Source organism: Cupressus sempervirens, chromosome 3 (genome assembly GCF_028749045.1).
Source record: "Cupressus sempervirens isolate cs-2001-9-10 chromosome 3, ASM2874904v1, whole genome shotgun sequence".
Lineage (NCBI taxonomy): Eukaryota > Viridiplantae > Streptophyta > Pinopsida > Cupressales > Cupressaceae > Cupressus > Cupressus sempervirens.
This window is the reverse complement of record NC_143120.1, coordinates 464,244,318-464,265,557: the sequence shown is the minus strand read 5'-3', so window position 1 is coordinate 464,265,557 and position 21,240 is coordinate 464,244,318.

Genomic DNA, 21,240 nt, shown 5'->3' with positions numbered 1-21,240 from the left:
CTCCCTTTATAGAGATTAAAAGGATGTTAGACACTCTAACAATCCAAATGGACCCAAATGTAATCAACTATATTGTAGGAGATTTCAACATAGGCATGACATCTACTAGCAAAAACAAAAAAACATTAACATCTCATATGCAACATCTTCACTTCAATTTCTTGCTAGACCATATGCATAGCATCAATAAGCCAGTAGTTGATCACATCTGGTCAAATACATCATCAAATATCTGCCTCATTCATAGAATTGAATCTTATTGGTCAAACCATTACTCTACATTTCTTTGAATACATTTACCACCAACAACAAGCTACTTTAAATAATCACATTAAGTTCACATAAGCACACAACATAATAACTCCTTTTGCAATTTGTTATTGCCAAATAAACAATGTACTACAGCAAACAAAAAATGCAATATTAAAACATTTAAAATGAATAAACCTTCCCACTATTCCATGCCAAATAATTTCATGTAACTAATTTTACTCAGTACTATATTACCATTAAACTCTATAATTCAATAACTGCATTCTACGAATTACAAAATATTTCATGCCAACAAAAAATATAATGCACTAAGTCAATTTCTCCAACCCACAATTTATGCACAGGAATAAATGGATGCAAACAAAAGAGTAGGAAAGGCTGCACAAATGAGACAAGAAAAATCTACAAAAAGGTAACCTCTATTTCCTTTCATGTTTTTCAATTTCATATTCACGTGGAAAATACACTAACATACATGCCAATGTAGGACAAAAGTTAAAATTGTTGGTTGCAATTCTATAGAAGAGTTGAATGCAAGAAAAAGAGGTAACACATTTGAAGGAGATGTCTTAGTTGTCTATAGAGTCAACCTTGACAAAGTCAACAAAACATGAGAAGTGTTACGGGAAGATCTGACAAATTGTAAAGCAAAGATGACAATAATAGTGAGTGTCAATGCAAATTTAGTACACCAATATGAAGACAAAAATAATCCTAGACATGGGTGTTTATATTAATGGATTTGGCATTATATTGAAATTAGACTATGATAAAGGTGATTGTGATTGCATTCTTGTACTAAAGGAGACAAGCACAATGGAAACAATCAATCGCATATGCAATGACTACAGTTTCATCCCCAGCACTACAATAAGGAACCTGCTGAATAGCACAAGCAACTACCCTATTAGAATAATAGGTGCATTGGTGGTTGTGACACAAAAGCAAGTCAATCTCAACATTCTAGAAATAAAGGATGGTCATTCCGAGGAAGATAGAGCACAGGTAAGAATTATTGGCAATTAGTTCTCAAATTATACATATTATAATTAATAAAGCATTTATTATGCAAATAATCCATGCAATATTTTGAACTTTTTATTTGTATATTTTATGTAGCTAGAAATCCATCCAAATTTTATTCAGCACTACATCTCAACAAAAGAACATCTTTCTTGAAATTAAACACCAACATTTCTTTTTAAGAATATTGTAACAAAGACTGACAAAAAAAAACACTATGTGCAGGCCTCTCCACATTTATTTGCAAGTTAAATGACAAAATGACATTACAAATGTTACATGAGATAATGCATAAAACTAGAGAGGTGATATAAAACCATTGTTATAATGTAATAATTGTTGCTATTAAATGCAACCAACACTTACAGCCTACACTTTGCAACAAGTACATGGGAAATTGAAGATTGCAAATCCATTCTCCAGTCTATTTGTTGCATTTTTTTCATTCTACCAACACAAATTTGAAGGATATGGAATCCTTGATGAGAAACTACACATCGTATTAGATGCAAGCAGGATGTCAACTATGTGCACAAGTTACATCTAAAGACGTTGCTTTTTACTAAAAATAAACAACCAATCCAATGCTTCATTGACAACACATTAATTGACTAGTTAATCCCACGACTCCATAGCATCAAGTATGAGGAATATATGCAACAAAAATCAAATGTCATATTCACCCTTAGAGAACTTTGTATTGAAGGGACTTTCACACTAACCCAAGCCAATACAATCATGCATATCAATCTGCTTCAAAACACTCAAACAAGTCAAAAAGTAAGCTAAAAAATACATTGAAGAAAGCATTGCAAATAGTAATTATTGGAGGAATGTTTCATATGTCAGCAACAACTATGTAACATGATTCTTTTACTAATAAAGAAAGCTGAAGAAGAATAAATAAACTGCAAACTGCTTTATCAAAAGAGCCTCTGCCACAAAATGCTTTGAAGCCTTGAAGACCAAATTGCTATATTACCGATATTCTTAGAAACAATAGTCTACTAATAGCTTAGGTTAAATGCTATAATAGAGATTATTGTAACTATGTATCTTATTTTAAGACATATTTTTAAATGCTTACTCAAGGCTCACTTCTTTGTAATCCTCTATAGCATTGAGCCTATAAAATTAGTAATGTTATATGGTATGAAGTAGAATAAAAAATAAGATAACTATTTCCTGATTTTCGATGTGATATATATTCATAAATTTGATTGTTCTTATACACATAAATGAATATAATAGAAATGCTTCTTTGTTAACTCTAATTACACATCATTAATGGAAAAAAAGAAAGAAAAAAAAATGTGCACATCCTACTAGAGAACTTGCATAAGGAATTGTACCAAATGTCACTGAGAATAACTAGACAAGCTAACACATCTCTAGCATAAGGTCAAAGATTTAATATAAACAACTGTTCAAATTTAATATTAACACTACAATTGAATATGCATTAGATTATTGTGTGAAACATCATTGTCTGTATTGAATTCATCTCTTTATGACTATATATTGAGTTCTAATGGTCAATGCTCCCTTTGTTCAATGCTTATGGGTCTCTAATTCAATGTCTTATTGATAGTTATGGTAGTGGTATGAAGCTTAGCTTTTTGGCTGCCACAAAGTTGATTTTGACCAAAATTTAAAATTAACATGCTTTATTCACAAAGCTACTTTGTTTCTGTAATTCTGTTCATAAGCATTGTTAAAACTTTTCTATTTTTTAGTTTTATAAGATGTATTCATAAGTTGTTGCAGTTTCATTCATTATTTTTGTACTTGTGAAGTGCACTCTTTGAATTTGTCTACCTTTCCTTTTCTTGCAGTTTTATTCATAGGATTGTATTAGAGAAGCACCCTCTCTATTCTTGTCTACCTTTCAAAAATCATTGGTTTACATTCATAGAAGATCGCTAGTTTAAATTCATAGAAGTTGTATTTAGCTATTTGCAAATCTTCTCCAAAATTTGCAAATCTTTTCATTATGATCTATGATACAATGGGTATGGAGATGACATGAGCAATATAGAACACTTTTGGTTGTTATAATAGTGGTATTAATGTATCATCAGATTTTTCTACAGAGGTAAATGCATGCAACCCATGTTTGACTATAGGGATTGCATATTTTTGGGAGGCACCATCTTTAGTAGGCCCACGGTTGTAAAATGAGGTTAATATTTCAAAAAAATTAAACTATTATTAGTGGACCTTGTTATAAGTGAAATGTTATTTTTAAGTGTGAAGCTAGGTAAGTATGAAACACATTTTTTAGAATAACATTAGAAAAAAAGAGCACAACTAGGTAGTGGGAATCAAATAGGAGATACGGGCGATTCATTTTCATAGTTCAACATTGCCAGACATATTGTTAAAATACATTGACACATGGCTTACATGCAGAAGAAAACATGTGTCATCATGAATTTTCTTGATTTTTCGCAAATATTTTTATTTATTTATGGTAGCTTCTATTTTTATAACATTGGACATGTGGGTTATTGTTATCTTGTCTACACACTTTGTGAGCAACTTTGAGCCTACTACTCTTGTCACTTCACAAAACAAAAGCTATAAATATTGTTGGTGTTCCATTACTAATATTCCTGTATAGCAACAACCTTTTGAGTGCAATGTTGTCCTCATTCTACTACTATCTCCCTTTGTGCCAAATATCAATGTTCTCCACATTCTATTGCTTTGATGTCAATGGCAGTAACTCTCTTATCATTTGACTCAGATGAATATTAGAAGAGTATTGGTCAATCCCAAATGCTCGCATGTGTCATGATCTGTCCACTACACAATTATATGTGGTCTTTCCACATTCTACCACTGCCTCCCTTTCTACCAAATATATCTATTAGTAGATTCAATACTTGAAGAAAATCAGAGCTTTGGGATATATCACGGATAGCACTCCTTTTGTCGTTCAAAGGTGTAGAATGGAGACTTTTATCACTCTCACCACTAGAAAATCTTGGCAAATTTATAATGTGAGAATTAGTTTTTATAAGATTTCTATTTGGAGAAGCTTTATGTTTTAAGTTATGAATTTAAAGTGTGTAATGTGTATTTAAATATGATCTTGTATTATCTTGACCAAAAACATTTCTTCCAAAGTTAGTGTATTTGTTACTACTGATTAGTTTTGCTTTGCTTTTATAGTGCGCCAAGCTGAATCTTGTACTAGTAGGTAAGAATTCCTTGCCTCCTCCTTCAAATTATATATATATATATATATATATATATATATATATATATATATATATATATATATATATATATATATATATATATATATATATATATATATTTTCCTATTCACCCAAATAAATTTAAATAACCTTTTTGTGCAAGTTGGACCTTAAATGGATAGGTAAGAGTTCATTGCTTCCTTTTAAAATTAGGGTATACGCTTTTGTTTTTGTTACTCATCGAACAACATATGGTTTGGGAAATGTCATAAGTATAATTCAAATGTGCACATGAACAAAATGCTCTTATCTATGAATTCTTTGTATTTATATTCGATTGGTTGATGAGGGGTTTAGGTTAACAACTTTATTGCAATATTTAGTGGAACTCAAGTAAATATGAAAGGTTCCCTTACCTGATACCGTCTATTTCTTCTTAATTAAATACTTGTCACTTTTAATTTCAATAATGAACTATTAGTACATGTGTGATTGTCTATTAATACATGTTATTACCTATTATTAGTACATGTGTTAGCATTTTTTTAAGGCTTTTTAGAATGCAATAATTTTGGGTGGAATCTATAACCGTACAAGATATTGGGGGTTCTATACTCATTCAATAGCAATTGATTGTTAATATAATCTATGTTAAAAAATAAAAAAGAATTATCTTATTTAAAAAATTAATACATTAGATTTTAAACTAACATAATGCACAATTTACTACAAAGTAAACTAATGCTTATTAAAATAAAATACTTGAATTAAATTATGTTATTTTTATCCATACAAATATATCTATATCTAAATACTTGAATAAAAAAACAAGCATATACAGAGTGAATTAAAGTGAAGTATTATACCTAATTTATTCAATATTTTGAACTTTGTATCTATTAATATAATCTTTGTTAAAAGTAAAAAAGAATTATCTTATTTTAAAAATTAATACATTAGATTTGAAACTGCCATACTGCACAACTTACTACAAAATAAACTAATAGTTATTTAAATAATTAAATTTAACAAATACAAGTAAACAAATACTAATAAGTAGCCAAATAAACAAGTTATTTTATTTCAACACTATAAGCTTCAATTCAAAATACAACATGACAGGAACTAGATGCTTTGCGTCTTTGTTTTCACCAAAAATTAAAACCCTAACTCATCATAAAAAATAGATACTAAATCATGTTTCCTAGTTAAGAGGTTTTCCCCCAATATATCCAATTCAATCCAATAATTTTCTCCATCTCAAGAAAGAGAAAATCATTCCACACATTGAGATATTTTTGAAAACTACCATATACAAACTATATATATACCCAAATTGACCATTAACATGTATATAATAAGGCCGACAAAGGAATGTGTAGGTTTATTCCAAAGACGTCCCTTTAAAGTCTAGCACCATCATTTTTACCACAATGAAATCCTAGGAACGTGTTACAAATATGTCCACATTGAGAATTGCACAAACTGTTACCATCAATTAGAGCACATAAAGTAGAGTCCATGTGGCAGGTGCAAAGACTGACACACATGTGTTTCATCTAGATTGAATGTTTCACAATAGTGTGTATCATATTTCCTATTTTTGGACATCACTTTCTTTCTGCCTAAAAATCTAAACAAATCGATGGGAGTTATGCCAAGAGTAAGCCTATCAGCTTAAAAAAGACAAATAATAATTAAATTGTTGATCAAAAAACTCTTTCCAATGCTCATATATAAGATTATAATGATTTTTTATTGATTAAAATTAGAATAATATACATTTTAAATATTATAACTAAGGATTCTAATGTGAATTTATATTTTATTATTATCTATTTTAACAAGAATATCTTTCAATATTATCTTCTTTTATTGATTTTTGTTTTAATATTCCAAAAAAAAATTGAAAAGGAAGATAAATACTTATTATGTAATTGATTAAGAAATGAATAAAATGGAGTGTATTGTGTTTTTTTTGGCTTTTAAAACAATAATTTGAGTTTCATACAAACATATCCTAATCATAATTTTTTATTTTTTATTTTTGTTTGAGATTCACATAGACTTCACCAACAAGACTTGCATACTTTTAAATCTTCAATCATATTAGTTATGTATTTTACACATTTTATTTGAATTTTTTTAAATACAAATCTTTCTATTTTTGCAAATATCAATTTCTACCAAAATGAGGTGGAGACAAACGAGAGTCCAAGTATTAATTATCACTTTTAGAAGTGGATCAAACACAAGTTTACAAACTGGAGATTTGATAGGAATTAGTAGCTTTTCTTTTAGTACATTACACAATGTGTTACTGTTTTGGTAAACTTTTTTATTAAACGTGCAAACCTTTGTTGATGGATTTTCACAAATTTGAAGACTATTCATTTTTTATTTGCTAAAATACTCAATGGATGGAAGAAATATTGTAGTAGATGAAGTTTGAATTTCTTTAGTTGACCACAAATAAGACTATTCATTTTGAGTTTCTAAAATACTAGATGAATAAAAGAAACATTGTAGTAGATGAAGTTTACATTTCTTTAGTAGACCACACATAGAGATAGGTATGCCTTACTTTCTGTAATTTACAAACTTTGAAGAATGAATTTAACCCTTGCATGTCAAGATTGATTAGAGGGAATACATGATCTTCCATATGTTCACTCCTAATCCATAAACCATGGTTGCATACTTAATTGCATGTCTCCATTTTATTTTAGGCTTAAGTTATTCATGCACCATGTTTGACCTCTGCACATTTTGCATTTATGTCTATCAAATGTTTAAAAGATATAAAATTTACAACCCATTAAATCTTCTCTATCTTGGCAAATGCTTAAATTATAAAGCTTCATGCTTAAGTCTTTCATAATGGTTGAGGACATTCGATTTTATTTTTTTCGCTAAATCTATTGTATACATAATCTCTTAATATTTTTATAAAATGATAAATAATAATAATAAAATATTATAATTAATTTAATTATAAATTATTATTTTAAATGAACTAATAATAAAAAAATACCTTGCATTTTTATTTTTTACATGTTAATTTTAAATATGTTTGAAAGAAAATCATTCGATTGGCATTTTTCATGGCATACAACTTTGATTCTAAGTCCACCCCTGTGTTTTACACCTATCAGATCACATTTATTGTGGGATCTTAAGGAGTTTTATTATGGTTCCAACCAACTTGGCACCACAGTTGTTGTTGGTGTAGGAGTTGTTGCAACAAACACTCATGGCAACTCCTTTGAACAAACACCCTCACAAGTTTGTTCTGCAGGTGTTTCACGGGCTAATCCCCTCCTTGATATTGTTCTTAATATTCATGATTTTTATAATGCTTGTGACTAGCTAGAGAAGCACACCTTGATAGGTTATTTTGTGGGTAGGACTTCACCTAAAAGCATGCTAAAAGAATGGCTTTCCAAAGTGAGGACTCCTCATGGAGTGCAATTTAACGGCATCCATGTTGGAATATTAGATATATAAGATGTTGAGAGGGTAAGGTGAATCAATATCCTCAAACTTTTACCATTTAACAAAAATCAGCATTCTCCTTCCTTCCCTTGTCACTTAGTAAACACTACACATATACCAAGTTACTTGCAATTGAAAATAACACAACTACTCTATGATCTTCAAACATAAGCATAAAAAATAATACTCATCACACATAACACAATATTTTTTGTCACATAGAAACCCTTGTTCAAAGGGAAAACTATAGTGGGGATGGTACCCACAAATCCATCATTACTGCAATAAGAGGGTACCTTGTTAGGGCTACAATGTTTTCTCACTTCTAGTGACTTACTCTATTAGGAGTATACAATAAGATCTGTTAGATCCACCTTTCACAAGGATTTCAGACACACTTAACTAAGTGTGCTCGGTTAAGAGATTTACATATCAGATTGTTAGGTCTACCTTTTACAAGGATTTAAAACTACTGCAATGATAAGAAAGTAGCAACAATTGATCTGTATGATAGGAACTTACTTTGTTTGATCAAATCTCACTTTTTCTCAATGTCTTGTATCACCTCGTATGATTGATGTTCAAATCCTCTTTCATTGCTCAAGGCTTATGGCCTTCTATGTGCTCAACCCTGTCCTCTGTCATAAAACTTCTTCTTGCTCTCAACTACAACTAACAACATAAAAATTGTTCTACATGGGGCCTTTAATAGTTTTCTTTTGTCTTTATGATATCTGACCTAATTAAGGTTTAGGAACCCTCTAGAATGTATCTCAAATTGAAATCAATGATCTAGAATGATCTTTGGTCGATTCTTTTCTTTTCTTCATTCTTATCAGTCTCCTATGCCTTGAAATCATAAAACATTTAGGTCACAGACTTCAAGAAATCTTTTCAAAAAAAATCTTTGAAACACGTGAATCCATTTTCCCACTTAGTATGACAAATTTACATCAATATTTGTGCCAAATCAGACTCTTATGTAGTCTTTATATTACTTAGTAAGTATACAATTCATTATGTTGTCATTTAGTGGAGTTCTTGTTAGAAAGTAAAGTCCAGAAAGATAAATAAGAGGGGTGGGGAATGAATTAGTTATTAGATTAAAACAACTCTCAATATTCTTATTAAATCCAAAACATGTAAATGGTAGATGCAACAACCACAGAAAGATAACCATACATGATAACACCCAAATTTGTTAACTAGGGAAACCCTTGATCAGAGGGAAAACCATGGTGGGGAAGGTACCCACAAAATGATCTACTAATAAATAAGTTCCTTGTAAGAGGATGGACCTTGTTAGGAGTCAATAAAATGCATTTAGTACATATTAGTACTTGTTAGGATATTTTGAGTCCCTATTAAGAGATTTCAACCTTGCTAGGAATTTTGCCAACCCTATTAGGAGTTGTGGAAGATAGAAGGACCCACTATCCAAACATCTTTAGAGGCAAGACCATTGAACTCATTATCCAACAGGCCTTGGTAGTATCCTTCTTAGAATAGTACTGGTAAACAACTGTCCACATAAACTTTGCCAAATGCAGTCTCTTTGTTAGCTCATTATGCCTCAACTACACCAAACTCTTCTCTGATCAAAAAATATTCAGTATCAACTTCACTAGATCTCACAGACAAGTTTACATACACACATTACGCAATCTCATCACTTAATTCACACTTTACCACAAGGAAATAATATTTCCTTTATAACAAGTCCTATAATAAGTTATTGAGTTGGCCTTGGGTCTTTCTCAAATTTCAATAATAATATAGTATCATCTTAAGATATTACATTTACACGATATGTTACAGTATTATATCTTTTCATAATTACAACCAAGTTGTCAGCTCATAGTCTTCATAACTCTTCACACATGTAACATCTGATTTTGCTCACTTGACCACATCATCTTTAGCTTGTCTTATACCTTTTTATAACCTTGCTTAATCAGATTCTATCTCATTAGGTGATATAATCAAAACATCAGCAAGTGATACACATGAATTCAGTTTGAACATTTTCTCCAATAAATCTTGAACAATTGTCCATTGTCTTCATACTTTGGCATGCTCTCTTAACAACATCATTAGGACACTCTTGGAACATGTCCTCAACACTGCATAGCCTTATTTTCAATCCTCAAACCGTGTGACCTCAATCTCTGCTTGTTGCTTTGCCAATCTCACATAATAGCATGTATGTTCACATCAATGACAAATAATGCCATGAATACAACAAATGACCGACGTATCATCTCTCCAACAATGACAATATACTCCCCCATAAGAATATCATCAGCATTCATTCTAACAGTTCACTGCTAAGGTATAACTATTCTTCTCGGTGATCTTTATCTGACTCGATATATACTTGCACTTGATGAGTATACAATCACTTGGTAACAACTATATGCTTGACCTTTTCTTCTTGTGTGCTTGGGCATAACATAACTCAATAATTATGTACACCAATTGTTATTGGCATAACTACTTGTTCATCTTTTGACACTGAGTGGTATTATATTATTTATGACTACTTATGGGAGTAACATTCTCCCCTTCGACGTTAGTGGCAAATTTTTCATGATTTAGATAACTTAAAGTTATATACAAACTCCCTCTATGCATATGCTCCTTATGTAATGAAGTATTTTCAAAAAACTTTTTCAAGAAACTTTTTGTTTACAATACTTTCTCCTTATATCTTTGTATATAATTATAATGCAAACAAACATATAGTAAAAACAATATTCCTTATCTATGCCCCATTTTTGACACTAATGTCCTAAAGTATTTATGAGTAACAAAAATAATAACTTACTTTGGATGTAGTCCAATGTGATTTCTAGTGCTTCAACATAATAACAATCATTTTATCCCAACTTTTCCTTTTTGGTTTAAGTGTTTATTCTCTACATGTATTTGGGCAACAAGGGTAATCATGTGATCTATTATTGAGAGGCTCGGAGCAACAATTAACTCCTTAGCAATCTTAATGTGATGTTGCGTAACCTCAAGATGAGGCAACAACAATCCTTGAATCTCATTAATTTATGCTCTCAATTTGTTCTATTCCTCTATCAAACCATGTTGAAAACTAGTGAGAAATCTCACTTGCAAATAATGTACAGATGATGTACATGGTTATGTCGTGAGAGCAACAACACTAGACTTCAAGTCTTAATTCACCTATTTCAGTTTGTCATATATATCACTGGTGAGTGATGGAATATCACATAATTTTTCTAACAAAGAAATAAAATTTTGCATCATTAACTCCATCTTGGTAATAGTAGATGACAATGCAACTTGTTGAAGTGCAATGGTTGTAAACACCTTCTCAGGAATTTTATTCTCCAACTTCTTTTCTTCCCTTTGCATTAGCTTTGATAGGGTGTCAATATCTAGATCATTCAGTTTATCAACTATCTGCATAGGTTGGTCCAATATTGGAGAATTCTCATTGACTGAAATGCAAGGTACTTCTTCAAGAAAAATATCATTAACATCATGTAGAACCTACTTTTGTTTATGTTCCTTCATCAACCTTGTTTGCTCCTTTTTCCGTTCACAAAGCTCAGTATAGATTTCCATTTTCTCATTATCCAAGGTATTGGGATCCCATGAGGGTATAACAATAACCTCATCTAATGTAATCGGGTTAGATATCAATGCTTTGGCTTCTTTATTCTTCTTTCTTACCTTTATTCCTTTAATTTCCACATGACAAGTGCTTGGGGAAACTTGTAGTGTCACTATAGAAGTTGAATCTTGAGTCACTTGTTTAGCTTCTAGCTTGATTTCCTCTTACTTCTTCTCGTGTTCTTGTTCATCTACCTTAACATTATGTATCGTGACAGTTTCTATGGGTGTCACATGAGACCTTTCCTTAGATTAACTCAGTAGAGTAACATTTTGTTCTTCTATCTTTTTTTGCTCTTCTAATTGTCGCACAGAGAATGGGTATAAAAATTTAGAATTATGCACATAATTAGGTATACATGAAGATAACAATAACTCCACTTTTTTTTCCCTTTACAATTTTAGTGTGGTCATTCCCAATATTTCCCTTACTCAGAGGTCCATGGGTTAGTGCTTCTTTACTTGTAGCAAAATTGACTGCTTAAGATTCAATAGAATATCCTTGAATTTGTGCATTACTATAAAGTACACCTTTAATTCAGTATCTTGGTTGTGCTTGATACCCCCCTATATAGTTTGAGCCTGTTTCTCAATGACCTTTTGTCCTGCACTTATAGTATTGGCTAGAATATGTAAGAAACCAATAGATGTGATGTATCTTTTTCCTTCGTTAATTCCTCTTTGGCTCAATTGTGGGGTATGGTTTGATTTGTTCTATTACTGGTGCATATCTAGGTATATGAGCAAATGCAGGCTCGGTAGATATAGTACCTTCATCCTTCTTCTCGATTTAAGCCAACACTTCCTCATCTTTCTTCAAACTTTCTATAGGATCCTCTTTAGGAGTATCTACTATTGTTATTATATCCTACTTTGAAACAACACTCATTACCATATTATGCACCTCTAGTGTGATAGTGTGACCATAGTCTTCTTCTTGATCAATTGATTTCTCATGTTGTTGGTACTCGATTTATTTGACAATAATAGCTTCACCAAGTTCATTTACTTTGAAACTATGTCTCCATAATTATTTTCCTTCTGCATAAACTTCTTGCATTTCACCAATTAGGAGTTTCAAAGCTTTGTGTTTAGGAATGAATCTTTGATTATACCTCTTCATTGCTTCACTTATTTTAGATATGTGTAAGCTAGGAATTACTGTAACTAATGATCTTTCCCTCATCTGTCTCTCAGTGATCATATCATATTGCCATATGTTTTCAATCTTGCTATACAAATATTTGGAAATCATGTTTCCAATCTCAATTGATGTGTTCTTAAATTTACCCATCATATCTACAACAACATCTTCAATCTTCCTCTGGTCATCTTCATTCATTTCATCATACTTAATATATTGGGAACCAACTAACCTCCATGTTCTCTCAATGAATTAGTCATGTCATCTACATCCTTGGGGTTAGTATTTATAGTTACACAAAAATGACCTACCTCATATGAGCCTATCCTTTCACTATCCTCAACATTATCTTCATCATCCTTTACAATCAACTTTCTTCTCCTTTTAGTAGGTTTGGTAGCAGATTTTCTCAATGACTTGAGGGCCTCTTTGCTTTTCTGACAAGTTTTTACCTCTACTTGAATGGGCTTGGTCACTCTAAATATGTCTTTCTTCAATGGAGGTTTCTCTATTTGAGTAGCACGTGCTCTTGATCTGATGTGCTTTAGGCTTGCAGGTGTTGCAAGTAGTCTCTTCTTCCCTTTCTTCACTTGTGGGTCAACAAAAACTATGACTTTTCCCTTGTCTTAATCTTCACCTTTACCTTCGTTTATTTGCAAGGGTTGATCATTCATGCTCACACTGAGTGTTCCTTCCAGTTTCTTGATTCTTTTCTTTTCTTTCCTCTTGGTCTTAGGAATTACAATGTCCATAGTGATCTTTTTCTTGGCTATTTCATAAGTACCAAACTTAGGAACACCATGATTAATAAGCTCATTTAATAAGGTTTCTATGGTTGTAGTAGTTTAATCAATGTTTACTTCATAATCCATGGGTGCAAGCCATGCAACCCTAGGAATATCAAATTTATCCAATGTGTTGTCAGTGTCAACTAAGAAAGACACATCATCATGATATTTTTTCACTAACTCTAGAGGAATTCAATAACTCTAGTTCATCCTTTTCTTAAAGTTCTCAAAGTACTTGGTCATTACAGCGTTGAAATTGTTGCCAAGAGTTTTAACATATTCATTGATCTAGTATAGTACAAGGTTATCTAACTTCCAATTCACTGGACCAATGCCTAGAAAATAATTTTGCATATAGAAGAAAATGCAAACTAATAATGATCTACGCTTACATGTGTTTGATCTAGAAACCCAAATTGTGTTCATGTTGTCTGATGATTATCATAGCTGCAACTCAACAAGGTCATACTTGTGATCCTTTTTCACTATTTTGTAAGCCATGTCCACTACCATGCAAGGTACACTATTATGCCTGCTAGATTGAAAGATTTTGTATGCAACTGGATACACTCCAAATTTTATCTCCAATTCAGTTATATTGTCCAATTTCAAACCTCTTCCATCCCATTGTGCTCTAGTGTTCTCCTTGATTTCATTCTTAGAAGCAATACAAAAGATTTTGACCTTGTCTATTGTTGGATACCCAGTGACCATGTGAATAACATCATGGCTAATCTGAATGGGTTCATCTAACCACATCTTCATATCATGTACTCTACTAAGAACGACACAAATTGAATCTACTTTGAAAACTTTCGAGAAGTGAAGGGCATGAGTGAGACCCTTGGTCTCCAAATGTTAGAATCTATCCTTCAAATTCTCATCATCACTTAGTTCCTCATATGATTCCCTTAGCTCATAATCACCAATTTCTCCAATCTTACAATGATAAAATGATCGAATGTCATTGACAAGTTTAACCCTAGGTGGAACAGAAGACAATACACCTACCTTATTCATTAGGTAAAGTTTGTACGTTGGCTCCTCACGAGCTTCGTTCTTGATTAATTTCAAAACACTTGCCTTGGATTTCTTCTTCATATATGCAGATCTTGAAGCCCTCATTGTGAACTAGGGTTACAATGAACAAATATATGTGATTTTCTCAGTCTCCTCTAGAATTCGCCTTTCCACTTTTATTCTTCCATACATTTTTACACGCGATCCTTTGTTCTCAACTACTAGCTCAAATCATCTCTATTTGCTCAATTGCTCTCATAAATGCAGGGTAGTCAAGTGAATAGTTTTGACCCTATTTATGCCAAAAAGTCACCTTTTATGTATTGTTGTGGTATATTAGTTTCTCCATACACTGTACTTGGTTGCCATCTATAACTCAATCATGTTACCTTTTATACCTGCTCACTTAGTACAAGTTTGTCATCTCAAGCTCGGTAAATATACCAACTATGCTTCCAACTTTACTTACTTGGTTAACATTGCTTCTTTAGTTATTGACAAACTCAGTGAGACTATAAGTTTTAAAGCTTCATGAGTTGCCCATGTGCATCATTTAATATGAAGATATGGACTTCATCACTTTTCAATCTAGAAATTGATGTAAGATATAACAATAATTATACCGTTCCATACCTTCTCATGAGATCTGGTTAGAGATGGAGGTTTTGCCTAATCCATTAGATGGGGTGTCACCAATTATCCCACTTGATTCTTGTTACCTTTTGTCTTCCTTACCCACTTCTTTTTCATCCATTTGTGAATTTCATCCACACTTACTTTCCCTTTACCTTTTTTATTTTCCTCATTAGGTGTTGACATTGGGTACCTACAATTCTTGCTTAAATGACCTAGCCTGTGACAATGAAAACAAGCCATTCTAGAATTTCTCCAATTTCTAGATCTTCCTCCAAAATGTAGTCTCATGCAGTTTGCAGCTATATGACCATACTTACCACATGCAATACAAGAATACCATGTAATGTAATCCCAATTGATAGCATTATCTTTCTTCTTCGGTTTCTAATTTGATTTCATCTTTGATTTGCAATCTTGTGACTTGTGCCTAAACTTGTTGCAAGTATAACAATATCCATTGAAATCATATTTCTTAGGAGTTTGATTAAATTTGGATCTACACTCATATTCTTGATGTCCATATGTATTACAATGATAACAATATCCATCGAACTTGGGAGTGACAATGGACTTACCATGTTTGCTCATGTAGACATTTGATGTGTGTCGAAGCTTTCCACTATAATAACATGTAAGCTTCTTTGGATTTGGATTAGTGTACACATTTCTTCATTCATCTTGCTTAGATGATTCTCCTTGCTCAATTGAAGAGTGCTCGGTATAGCTTAAGCCAATTATGTCTTTAGGTCGCCTCTATCGTTTGAGTTGTTCATCCAATATCTTGATCCTTTCTTATGACCTCTTCATTCTCTCAATGAGTTATTTCTCATATTTTAGTTCATTCTTCAATCTTTCATTTTCCATCCTTAATTCCACAATTTCTCCCATTTTTTTGCCAATTTCATGATTTGCACCAAGTAGTTGATTTGTCATAGCATAGTGATTCTACATCAACCTTGAGATCTCTTTATCCTTAGCATCCAATCTTGTAGCAATTTGTCCTTTGTCTTCTGCAATCATGTTCTTTTCATCTTCAGCCTTTATTTTTTGCTCCATTAATTCATAATACCTCACAGAGTCAGCTTCATGTTCCTTTTACAATAGTTTTACTTGCTCAGTAAGGCTATGATTCTTCTCAGGTAGATAAGCTATAACAACCTTAGATTCCTCTTGCATACTTCCATTAAACATTTATTCAATTACTTGTTCCTGATAGGTTGTTTCTTTTGTTTGTTGGGCATTTTCCTTGCTCCTATTCAATGATAACTTCAGATTATTTTTTAATTCACTGTTTTGATTCATGACCATCCTCAATTCCAATATTTGATTTTCAATGGTCCTATCTAGTCTATACTTCTCTGTGATCGGATCTGGATCTTTTGCTCTGAAGCAATAAAACCTTCGACAAGAGAACTGAGCTATGATACCAATTGTTGGAATATTAACAGATAAGATGTTGGGGCAGGGATGGGGAGTGACTCAATATCTTCAAACTTTTACCATTTAACAAAGTTCAGTATTCTCCTTCCTTTCTCAATCAGTAAACACTAAACATATACCCAATTACTTGCAACTAAAAATAACACAACTAATTTATAATCTTCAAACACAAGCATAAAAAAAGACACTCATCACGCATAACACAATCATTTTGGTCATGCAGAATCCCTTGGTCAGAGGGAAAACTATTGTGGGGATGGTACCCATAAGTCCATCACTACTGCAGTAAGAGGGTGCCTTGTTAGAGTGACAATGTTTTGTCACTTTTGGTGACTTGCTCTATTTTTTTGTCACTTTTGGTGACTTGCTCTGTTAGGAGCATATAATGAGATCTATTAGATCCACCTTTCACAAGGATTTCACAATGCTCAACTAAGTGTGTATTCGATTAAGAGATTTAAATATTAGACTCTTAGGTCTACCTTTTACAAGGATTCAAAACTACTACAATGATAAGAGAGTATCAACAATTGATGTGTATGATAGCAACTTACTTTGCTCGATGAGATCTCACTTTTGCTCAATGTCTTGTATCACCTCCTCTGACAAATCTTCAAATCCTCTTTCACTGCTTAAGATTTCTGACATTTTGTGTGCTCAATTCTATCCTCTGTCATAAAACTTCTTATTAGTTCTACTCCCCTCTCAACCACAACTAAAAACAATATAAAAATGATTCCACATGGGGCCTTTTATAGTTTTCTTTTTCCTTTACGATTTCTGACCTAATTAGGGTTTAGGAACCCTCTAAAATGCATCTCAAATTGAAATCAACAATCTCGAATTATCTCTGCTCCATTTTTTTTTTCTTCATTCTTATCGGTCTCCTATGCCTTGAAATCATAAAATAGTTAAGTCACAAACTTTAAGAAATCTTTTCAAATATTTTCATTTAAACACATGAATCTATTTTCCCGTTCAGTATGACCAATTCACATTAATCTTTGTGTCGAACAAGACTCTTATGTAGTCTTTGTATTACTCGATAAGTATACTACTCATTTTGTTTTCATTCGATGGATTTCACTGCTCTGGTATAATTGTTATGCTCAATGATCTCTATTTGATTTGGTGTATACTTGCACTCGATAAGTATACAATCACTCGGGAACAACTATATGCTTGACCTTTTCTTCTTGTTTGCATGGGCATAGCATAACTTAGTAACTATGTACACCAATTGTTATTGAAATAATTTCCTGTTCATCTTTTGACACTAATTAGTAATATATTATTCGTGATTACTTATGGGAGTAATAATCCAAAGCCTCACTAAGGTTTTTTTTAATAGTTTGGCAACCCTTTCCAAGTTGACATAGTTTTCACTTGTGGACCCTGGACGATTAGTCTTCACTCCTTATTTTTTAGCAATAATCTCCACACTTTATATTCTTAGATGGCAAAAAGCTCAAAATCCCTATCTGGGTTGAGTTCTGAGGTCTTCCCTTGCCTTGTTGGTCACTTATTCACGGCATTGCACAAATCCTTGGTAAGGTTGTGTGCTTGGAGAATGATAAGTTTTTCAACACTCGTCCTTAGAAGACGGTTTGTATTGAGGTCAAACTTTCTCACTACCTCAAAGAAATAATTCATATTTAGGTTGGTGCTCACACCTTCACCCAAAAGGTGCTTTATTTAAATTTTCCCAACTCTTGTTATCATTGTCAACCCGTTGAGCATAGGATCAAAGATTGTCCATTAGTCATACCTTGCATTGAGCCTCCTCCTAAGGAAGTGCTTGTTAAGTCTATTAAGACAACAAACAAAAAAAGATGAATGAACTATTGTGGTGTGTAAGGGCAAAACTTCCTCAACACCCAAGCAAGTTGTGTCAGCTTTGGTCACTTCAATCTCAACCTAGCCATCTTTGGAGCTTATTCTAGTGGTTCTCACTTTGTCTCTAGTTACTCCAATGGTTCCCTTTCTACTACCACTCGTTTCAAACCCTTTTCTTTAGGGGATAAAGATGCTTATGATTGCTTCTCATCCTAGCTGGGTCCACACTCCGCAAGTAACTTTCATGATTGTGTATCAATCCTTGAGATGATCGTACATCCCAAATGGTCATGTAGAAGAACCATATAACAATTCCAAGAAGCGGATAATTTTCTTTGCAGAGATTCTTCTCCCAACTTCAAGTCCACTTCAACTTTCTTGCACGATAGCTTCTCCCCTCTTGGGGACAAGGACAATATGCAAGAATTTTTATCATGAAATTTCTCTCATGGAATGTTCGAGGTCTTATAGACCTCCATAGAAAATATTTTGTTCATGATACCAGACACAAGATTGGTACTTTGGATATTCTTTGTCTCAAGGAATGCAAAATTTATGAATTTTTGCTCAACTTAGCTTATCGTGTTATTTGGTCAAATAAGATTATGTTTTCTTCACAACATGAGGTTGGTCAAGGTCATGTTGTTACTCTTCTTTCCCCTCATTTAATTTCTTCTCTTATTTTGCATGTTGTTGACTCCATGTAGAGGATTGTTTGGATTTTGTTGTTATTCCACAATCATTCTTTTGGTACCATTAATGTTTATTCTCCCAATGATGTTGTTGAAAGACCACATATGTGGCGATGGATGACAAATCATCTACCACCAAACACTTGGGTCATGTGTAGGGGTTTCAATATGGTTGAGTTGGCCTCTAACAAAGATGAGATTTTGCCTCTTAGATGGACAATTGGGGAAAGAGAGGCTTGGTACTACATGCGTAATAAATTGGGTCTTTTTTATCCTAATGCTAATCGTCGCCATCTTGGTGAGGTTTGGCATACTTGATCCAATTTCAAAGCCAATTTTGACAGAATTTTCAAGCCACTTGATCATGCCATGATTATTGCTCAATCATTTTTTCTTTTCTATCTCTAAAGATAAAGAATTACATGTCATTCCTTTATCTGATGTAACTTTGTTTGACCATTATTGTGTATTATTTACTATTGTCTAGCAAACAACTCAACATCCTTTTAAAACACAATATTTTCTCAACATGTCACTTATTTGTCATGAGCCCACTATGGCCCATATCTTGCATGTTTGAAATTTGGATCCTTGACCCCACAACCGCTATGGTTGGATTCACTGGTGGAATGATGCCATTACCCATACAACGAGGTTTATTTGCATGTACAGTAGACAACAAGCTCTGTACCATCAACATTCATATGACACAACTACTAAAGATCTATGTCTTGCTTCCAAGGCCTTGGCCATGAATCCATTTGATATGAACTTATAACTTTGACTTACTCATCTCCATCGTTAGAAGCAACTTGCAAGCAATTATGCTGGTAGGGGAGATTAGATTAAGGCTTGCCTTCACTGGCTTGAAGTTGGAGACAAAGCTTTGAAAGAGTTTTCTCAAGCTCTTAGAGCGCGCCATACCTCCGTGGGGATCAAAAGAATCAAGGAATGTCAACATATTCTCTTTGAGCTTCCTGACATCCTTCAATATTTTGTCTGACATTATGAGGAGGTGTTCATAGTGTAGGAAAATTCAGTTGCCAGGGACCAAGTTTTGAAGGATTCAGTTGTTGTCAATCCAAACTGGCTTGTAGTTGAGAAATGTGCTTTCAATGAGCAAATGCTCACCATCAGTGACCTCAAAGAAGTTATCTTTTTCATGGCGGATGACAAGGCTCTTGAGTGTGATAGTTTCTTCTATGAGTTCTACATGACATTATGGGACTCAATGGTCTTGGCCTGTATATGGTCTACCTTGAAGCTTTTCAAACCACGTCCTTTGGCAATATTATCAACAAAGGAAATATCAAGTTCATACCTAAAGCTAGAGAACCTGAGCACATTTGTAATTGGAGACCCATCACTCTATTGAATGTCTCCTACAATATCATTACCAAAGCCTTGGCTTTCAAAATTCACCATCTCTTGCCTCTAATTGTGGGGCTCGAGCAGAGTGGTTTCATAAAATCTTGACATATCTTGGATAATATTATTGCGATATGGGAAGGCATGGATTGGGCCCACAAGTCTAAACAACAAGCCATCTTTCTTAAAATTGATTTGCCAAAGCTTATGATCATATTGAATGGTCCTTCATTTTGGCGATGCTTCAAGCTCTTGGGTTTGGCCCTATTTTTATCTAGTCAATTCAAATGCTCTTTGGGGATGCTTTTGCTTACATCACCACTAATGAAAGATAATTTGAAGGTTTTGGCCTTCTCAGATTCATCCACTAGGGTTGTCCTTTGGCTCTGACTCTTTATGTAGTTGTTGCAGAAGGGTTTGGGTACCTACTTGCCAATGTCATCTCTTATGGCCTTTACTAGAGGTGTCTCCCTACCCAAGTCACCTACCCAACTTGTCAATGGGTGCTTCATTGATGATTCATTTCTCACTCTCATTGAGGACGAGGACAATGTTTCCAATGCTCTAAAGCCTTAACAAGTTTTGTTTGGCTTCTAGTTTACTGTTCAATTGCACAAGACTCTTTGCTACAAACAATCTTTTTTTTTCTGGCCTGACTTTGGCTTTTACAA